This window comes from Lycium ferocissimum, chromosome 4 (assembly GCF_029784015.1).
Source record: "Lycium ferocissimum isolate CSIRO_LF1 chromosome 4, AGI_CSIRO_Lferr_CH_V1, whole genome shotgun sequence".
Classification (NCBI taxonomy): Eukaryota; Viridiplantae; Streptophyta; class Magnoliopsida; order Solanales; family Solanaceae; genus Lycium; species Lycium ferocissimum.
In genome coordinates, this window is record NC_081345.1 from 57,212,116 (window position 1) to 57,219,452 (window position 7,337).

Sequence of the window (7,337 nt, forward strand, 5' to 3'; positions counted from 1 at the left end):
TGATTAGACAAAGCTTTACCTCCAAGAAATTCCTCAATTTATCCCCAAAAACAGTCTTCCCAAGCTTCAATATCGAGTCATGACATAATGAGGGTCTAAGTCTTATTTTAAGACACATTTAATGAAATTCCCCTGCCCGTGACCGCCACGGCGAAGGGAGTGCCGCTACAGCGGCGCCGCTGCGGCGTCTGGGACACCGCTGCAGCGGTGAGGCCCATTTTACTCATGACCGCCCCAGCGGTCACTACACCGCCACGGCGGTACCGCTGGGGCGGCTCTGGTGCCGCCGTTGCGGGCACCAGACACCAGAAATCCCCAAATTCTCTAAGTCTTCCATCGAATTTCTGGGTTATTCCCGAGGCCATCTGCTCATAATCCGACCACCTAAACCCATACAAAAATACGCTACGAACGCACTCGTAGTCTCAAAATTTCCAACGGAGGTCTCGTTGACCGAGTCAACCATCGGTGCCTACTTCCCATTTTCCATCCAAAGTCCCGAAATGCACCAAAATGCATTGGGAACCAAACCAATCATACATACAAGTTCTAAACAATCATCCGGACCTCTCGGAATCGACGAAACTCTGGAAAAGATCCGTTTGCCCAAAAGTCAACCTCGAGTCAAAAGTAAGTCAATCAATGCTCGGAAGTGGCGAAAGTGCCAAAAGAGCTATAACGACCAAACGGGTTGTTACACATTATAATATTATATGTGGTTTATTTAACTACCTGGTAGACGTTAAATTTTATTTTTCAAAATTTTGAACTGAAAGTGTTTAATAAGAACGTCACTTTATTATGTGTTCAGGTGCTCAATTAGAACAAACTGTAGTTTGAGTGTCTAAATGAAATTTTTTGCCAAGCTTAAGGGTTGTCAATGTATTAAGCCAATTTCTTTTTTCTTCTTCATTTATAAGTTCCAAAGCCGTTAAGAAATCTATTGTTCTTGTTTTTCGTTTTATTTGATACAGAATCTGACTCCTGAGCAACTGAAAAGGTAAATTACTTTTAACTTCATGTGTTTACTAAGCTTGTATTACTTCGAGATTATTACTACTTTGTTAATTTTCAGTGCTTTGGTTCATTTTCTTACGTTATAAAGTTATCAGCTTTCTCAAGAAAAAATAAAGGTTTTACGACATTTTTGTGCTCTTCCTAAAATGTCAATTTATGTGATATAATGGCTTCTTATTAACTGAAATGGTGCAACAACACAAAGTACGGCTAAACAGGCTCAAAAAGTTACAAAATAATCTTCTTCTATAGAATTCTTGGATTATGTAATTTGTGCAACTCTTTTTAGTTTGTAAACATAGAACCGATGCTACTTCCATTTTGAAAAAATAATAATCTGTATAACTAACTTCCATTATAAAAGCCAAGTTTTCTTAAACAGATAAAATTGTTGCCTTAATAATGGCTAGCTAGCCTGATATTGTTTCCTTTGTTCCATATTATATAAAGGTATTTTACTGGACATGATGTTTAAGGTGTTGAGAATAAAATAATATAATTCAAAAGTTAGTTTATTGAGAAAATATCACATTAACTTTGTATTATAAGCAAAATACGTGGTGTCTTGGGCTCCTTGATGTCATTCATATGATGTTCTATTTTTGTACAAAAAAGAATCTCTTTAAGATGATCAGGTTCATTGATCATACGACAAAAATCGAGAAGAGTAGTTAATTTCATGTGTGATTCTATCTCTGCTTTCAGGAATTAGGAACCCTGTTTGAAATGTCGCGTGATGAAAAATAAAAACAACTATAGAATTTGAATTCTTCAAAATTGTAAATAGTATAGAAAAGAACGTTGTCAAATATCTTGATTATATCTCAAAATGGAAGAGTGGTGTGGAGGAGGTAATGTTTTTAGTAAAGTACGTGTTGATTTTGATTTTTTCCACCACAACTGAATTGCATGCCTGTGGTTTATTGCAGTGCTTTTTGGAAGATCATGGACGCTTTTATGAAAAGGTAGTTGATTTTGGAGCAAATAAGTTCAAAAGTATCACTAACTTTAATGAGAATTTGGAAACTCTGGAAAGAAATGTAAAGGTATTATCAGATAGAGCATTTGATGTGAAGACAGATGTTGAGAATCGAGAGTGATATGGGAAGAAGAAGAGGAAAAGAGAAGTTGGTTCTTGGTTTGACGAGGTTACGAAGGTCGAAGAAGGACTACGTGCGTTTAAAGAAGAAGTAGCAAAAGGGAAGAAAAATGGAGGTGCTTTGGAGAAGATGAATGGAAGGGTTGGAGAACTTCTTGAGCAAAGTAAACATTTTGGAATGCTCGTACATGATATGTATGAGCCCGAGGAGTGTCTACTGTTGGCGCCTCAAGTTCACGAGGAAAAATCAAAACAAAATTTAGAAGTGATTTGGACGTGGTTACATGTTGAAAATGTCTCAAGCATCGGTATATATGGCATGGGAGGTGTGGGCAAAACGACTTTGGCAAAGCATATACATAATCGCCTTCTTGAAAAGACTCATTATCAAGTCTGTTGGGTTACTGTTTCTCAAGAGTTTAGCATCAAAAGATTACAAGATGATCTTGCCAATATTATGAATCTGGATCTTTCCTATGAGGTAGGCAAATTATACCGGGCATTCAAAAAAAGTAAGAACATTGTTATCATATTGGATGATGTCTGGGATCGCCTTTGCTTGGAGAAGTGGGGTAACCCTCTTGATGTGGAAGGCTATAGACTAATCCTAACTACTCGCTCATATGAAGTCTGAAAGATGGATTTTAAGAAACTACTAGAAGTGAAGGAACTCAATATTGATGATGCATGGGATTGTTCAAGAAGAGTCTAGGAGACGAGACTGTGCTTAGTCCAGATATTGAGCCAGTTGCCAAATCCATGGCAAGAAGGTGCAAGGGCTTGCCACTTGGGCTCATCACTTTGGCAGGAAGTATGAGAGGGGTGACTGATATAAAGGAGTGGAGGAACGCTTTGAAAGAATTTCCCAATGACATGGAAAGTGATGTCTTCAAGGTATCGCAAAGATAGCTATGATCGGTTGAGAGATACAAATATGCAAGAGTGCTTCTTATACTGTGCTTTGTATCCTAAGGACTTTGTAATTGATAGAGATGAACTAATTGATAGATTTATCATAGAGGGACTGGTGAAGGGAGATAGTAGGCAAGAAGAGTTTGACCAGGGGCATACCATATTGAATAAACTAGTGAAGGTCTGCTTACTTGAAGTTAATAATACTATAGGAGAACGAGTAAAGATGCATGATTTACTTAGGGAAATGGCATTGCAGATCACAAATGTTAAACCAAGGTACATGGTAAGGGCTAGAATAGCATCACAGATGCCGGACGAGCAAGGTTGGGCATTAGCTTTGGATAAAGTCTCTTTTATTTTTAGCCACATAAAGGGAATCCCTGAAGACATGGCACCCAATTGCCCCACATTATCAACCTTGCTTTTTCATTATTGTTGGTTGAGAAGGATCCCGGAATCTTTCTTTCAGCATATGAACAACCTCCAAGTACTCGACTTGACCTATAACTCAGAGCTTATGGATTTACCGAGTTGCATGTCTAACTTGGGAAGTCTTAGAGCACTCTTGCTTGGACGATGTAAACAGCTCAGATCTATACCACCACTGGGAAGGCTCAAAAATCTGAGAGTGTTAGATCTATTTGGCATTGGTATTAAGGAAGTACCTCAGGGCATGGGAAGCTTAGTCAAGCTTAAATTTCTAGATATGGGTCGAATAGATCTTAAGGAACCGCCAAAGGAGATATTACCCAAACTTTCCCAGCTTCAATACCTGAAACTTCCTCCAAGAGTTAATACACGAGGTGAAGACTTGGCCAGCTTGGAACTGCTCGAAGAATTTGCAAGCCGGTTCTGCGTTTTGCATAGCTTCAACAAGTTCATGAGTAGTCGTCGTAACTATGAGAAAGATTGGTGAAATGGCATATGTGTAGGGCCAAAGTCGTCCTTTTTCGATCGCATTGGCTATGAAAATCATAGAATCAAAGAAAGAAGAGTGCTCGTAAAATATTGCACCATTGAAGCTGGTGGAGGAGAAGCTCCAACATCAATTATTCTTCCACATTGCATTCAAGTTCTAGCGATTAAAAACTGCCATGGGCTGAGTAGCTGCTTGGTGGACAATTTTCTGTCAGGGTTTTTTTTAAGAGGATTGATTTGCGACATCTCTAATTGTGATGACATAAAATGGATTGTCAACGTGCCCTCTGGTAGAAATACTACTACAGACCCACACTGCATACGTTTTCGTGTTCTGGTTGTTTATTCTTTGCCAAATCTTGTTGGGCTTTGTAAGGGAAAAATTGCATCTCACACCTTCTCGGGTCTAACAGAATTGAGTATCAAAAAGTGCCATAAGATAAAGAAGTTGTTTCCACGGGCTATCTTGCAGGATCACAAAAACCTTGAGAAGCTTCTTGTAATTGATTGTGATGAGATGGAAGAGATAATAGCAGAGGAAGCAACAGACCAAGATGGAAGTAGCCAATTAGGTACAAGTAGTGACATTCTCATCCTTCCAAAGCTAAAAGAGCTTTACCTGTACATAATTTAAGTGTCTTAGTTTGACTGAACACAAAGTTTAAGGAATAAAAAGAGATTTTTGAATCTTGTGGTCCTAAATTAAAGATATGTGTAATGTACTAAAATATCCTTTGAATCTTGTGGTTTTAAACTTGTCATGTAAGATGTTGTCAACTTACTGAATATAGAAATACACATTCTTTTTGGGACAGAACAAAAAGGAAAGTAAAACACTTGATCTTTAAACTTGACACATAAAATATATTTTAAAATATAAAGTTATTTGGTTTCATGTACATCCTGAACATCACTGACAGCGTACATGGAGCTCTTCCCTGTATTAATCTTTAGTCCAGAAACTGCTTTAAACACTACTAATTAAGATTACTCTCAAGTCTCAATTATCTTTTCTGTGATTCTTCTGCCCACAAAATAAAAGAGGGTCATCAGCATAAAAAATGTGAGGCCCAATGATCTCCGCTGTGCCTGGTCTAAAGCGTTTGATCCATTGTAAAGAAATGGCTTTACGTAATATTAAACTCACTCCTTTCATTACTAAGAAGAACAAAAAAGGAGATAGGGTCCTGCTTATCTCAAATCCCATTAACAACAACAACAACATACCCAAGTGAAATCTCACAAAGTGGGGTCAGAAGATGATAGAACGTACGCGGACCTTCCCTTGGGACAGTGGCGGAGCCAGAAATTTTGTTAAGGTTGTTCAAATATTGACGAGCATATAATTTTTTTCCGATGAACGAGTGCAACATTTTTTTTTTAACGTAATCACTGCACACTCGCTTAAAAATTTATGGTCCATTTGATCTTGCAAGTTCTTCTTGATAAATTTCATTGCTAGAAAACTTTTGCGGTGATTACAGTTTCAAATGACAGCAACAACAAACAAAAACATACCCAGTGTACCGTAATCCAACAAGTGGTTAACAACAAGGGGCATTCCGAGAATATTACAAAGTGAGAGATAATGACTAATTAATATTCTTTGGAAAAAAAAAATCTTTTGAAAAAAAGAAAGAAAGAAAGAGAACAAAGTTGGATAACTAAAATGTTCACAGAAGCAATTGAAAAAAAAAAAAAAGAGAACAAAATAAGTGGTTGCAAACTTGCTATTAGATCTCGTTGTCTTCTTTTTAACAATACGTCTTCTTCTTTTCTAGGAAATAACAAGGAAAGAAGAAAGACTAAAGGAGCTTCAATAAGTTGAGCCGGAACATGGAAGAAAATAAGTGCAAATACAAATCAATCAAGTAGCTTCAGACATTGTTTGTATGTTTTCTTTTAAAGAAAGAAGATGACCAGCGTTTGACGCAAGCTTTAAACCGTGACTTTTAGGTAAAATTGAACACCCTTTACCTCTAAGCTATCTATCTCAATTATTTTAAGGGTGTTCAAAATTTAATTTATATCCAATTAACTATAATATCTAATCCATATACTAGCACCATCTTCCAGCCAAGGGTGTGCAGGTGACCACCCTTGGCCATGAGTGGCTTCCCACTTCCTTGGGAGGTAGAGAGGCTGTTTCTGGTAGACCCTCAGCAAAAGAGCAAGCAATACAAAGTAGAACGAAAACAAAAATAACGAAAACGAATAAGCCATGGCAAAATCTTACAGATGAGATAAAGACATGCAATATTTCTCCATTCGACTCATTTATCTCCAAAACTCCTTATCTTTCAATAGCCTGAAAAGGTAATCCGTGCTCCGATCCACTCTTTTAATTTAAGTTTCAACATCTTAATGTTGCGGTATTTGGCGGATAAATTAAGGAATTTTGAAATCGATTTGACTATGGCTACAAGAATGAAGAAGACGGTGTTTGTTTGTGGTTAGGGTTTTGCCATGGTTATGTTTGCAAAGAGAAATGAAGACAAAATGGTAAAGGAGTATTATTTTCATATGGACTTCTGCACATAACGTTTGGGCCTGACTTGGGCCTGACTTGGACTACACGAATTGACCAAAGCAGATCAGATGGCAATGGAAGAATAAAGGCCCAAAGTTATAATATACCACAGCTGTACATATACAATGTCATCATTATATTCCTTGTAATGATTCTTAGTTTGTTAGGAGCTTAGCAAATAGAAAATAGACAAGTGTCATTTATTTGTAGAGGAAATGCCTTCATACTTGTATAAATATAGGACCATGTACAGATTACAATCAATCAATCAAAAGCAAGAAAATTTTATTTACATTGTTCTTCATTTATTTCTACATGGTATCAGAGCAGGTGTAGACAACTGCTTTTTCAGCTTTCTTTTTCTTGTTTTCTTGCTTTACATCTCCTGTTTGCTAGCTTTACATATTTCTGCTATGTCTACTTTACCAGAAAATACAAATGAAAGCAATGAAGCAATGCATAAACCACCTTAGTTGGTGATCTTGTATACTTCTCGGAACTCTACAAAAAATGTAGTTGATTCTAGTCATCCTTTCTATATACATCCCTCGGATTATCCAGGATGAGTCTTGTTTCCACGATCTTTGATGGAAGAGGATATGGTGGGCTGGAGAAGAGCAAATCATCATGGCTCTTTCGGCCCAAGAACAAGCGGGATTTACCGATGGATCTCTCGGTCGTTCCCACTTCGATCCATTCTTACGAAAGCGTGGATCAGATGCAATGACATGGTTTTATCATGGCTTCTTAATTCACTCTCCAAGGAGATAGCAAAAAGTGTCTTGTACTCAGTCAGTGCCAAAAGCCTTTGGAAGGACCTGGAAGATAGATTTGGTCAGGCATCTGGTGCTAAACTGT

At 37.6% G+C, this 7,337-nt stretch overlaps 1 pseudogene; it reads left to right on the forward strand.

Annotated features, from left to right (window-relative positions):
* The first annotated feature begins 1,871 nt into the window (after positions 1–1,871).
* On the forward strand, positions 1,872–4,583 carry LOC132054231 (probable disease resistance protein At1g61300; annotated as a pseudogene).
* The last annotated feature ends 2,754 nt before the right edge of the window (positions 4,584–7,337 follow it).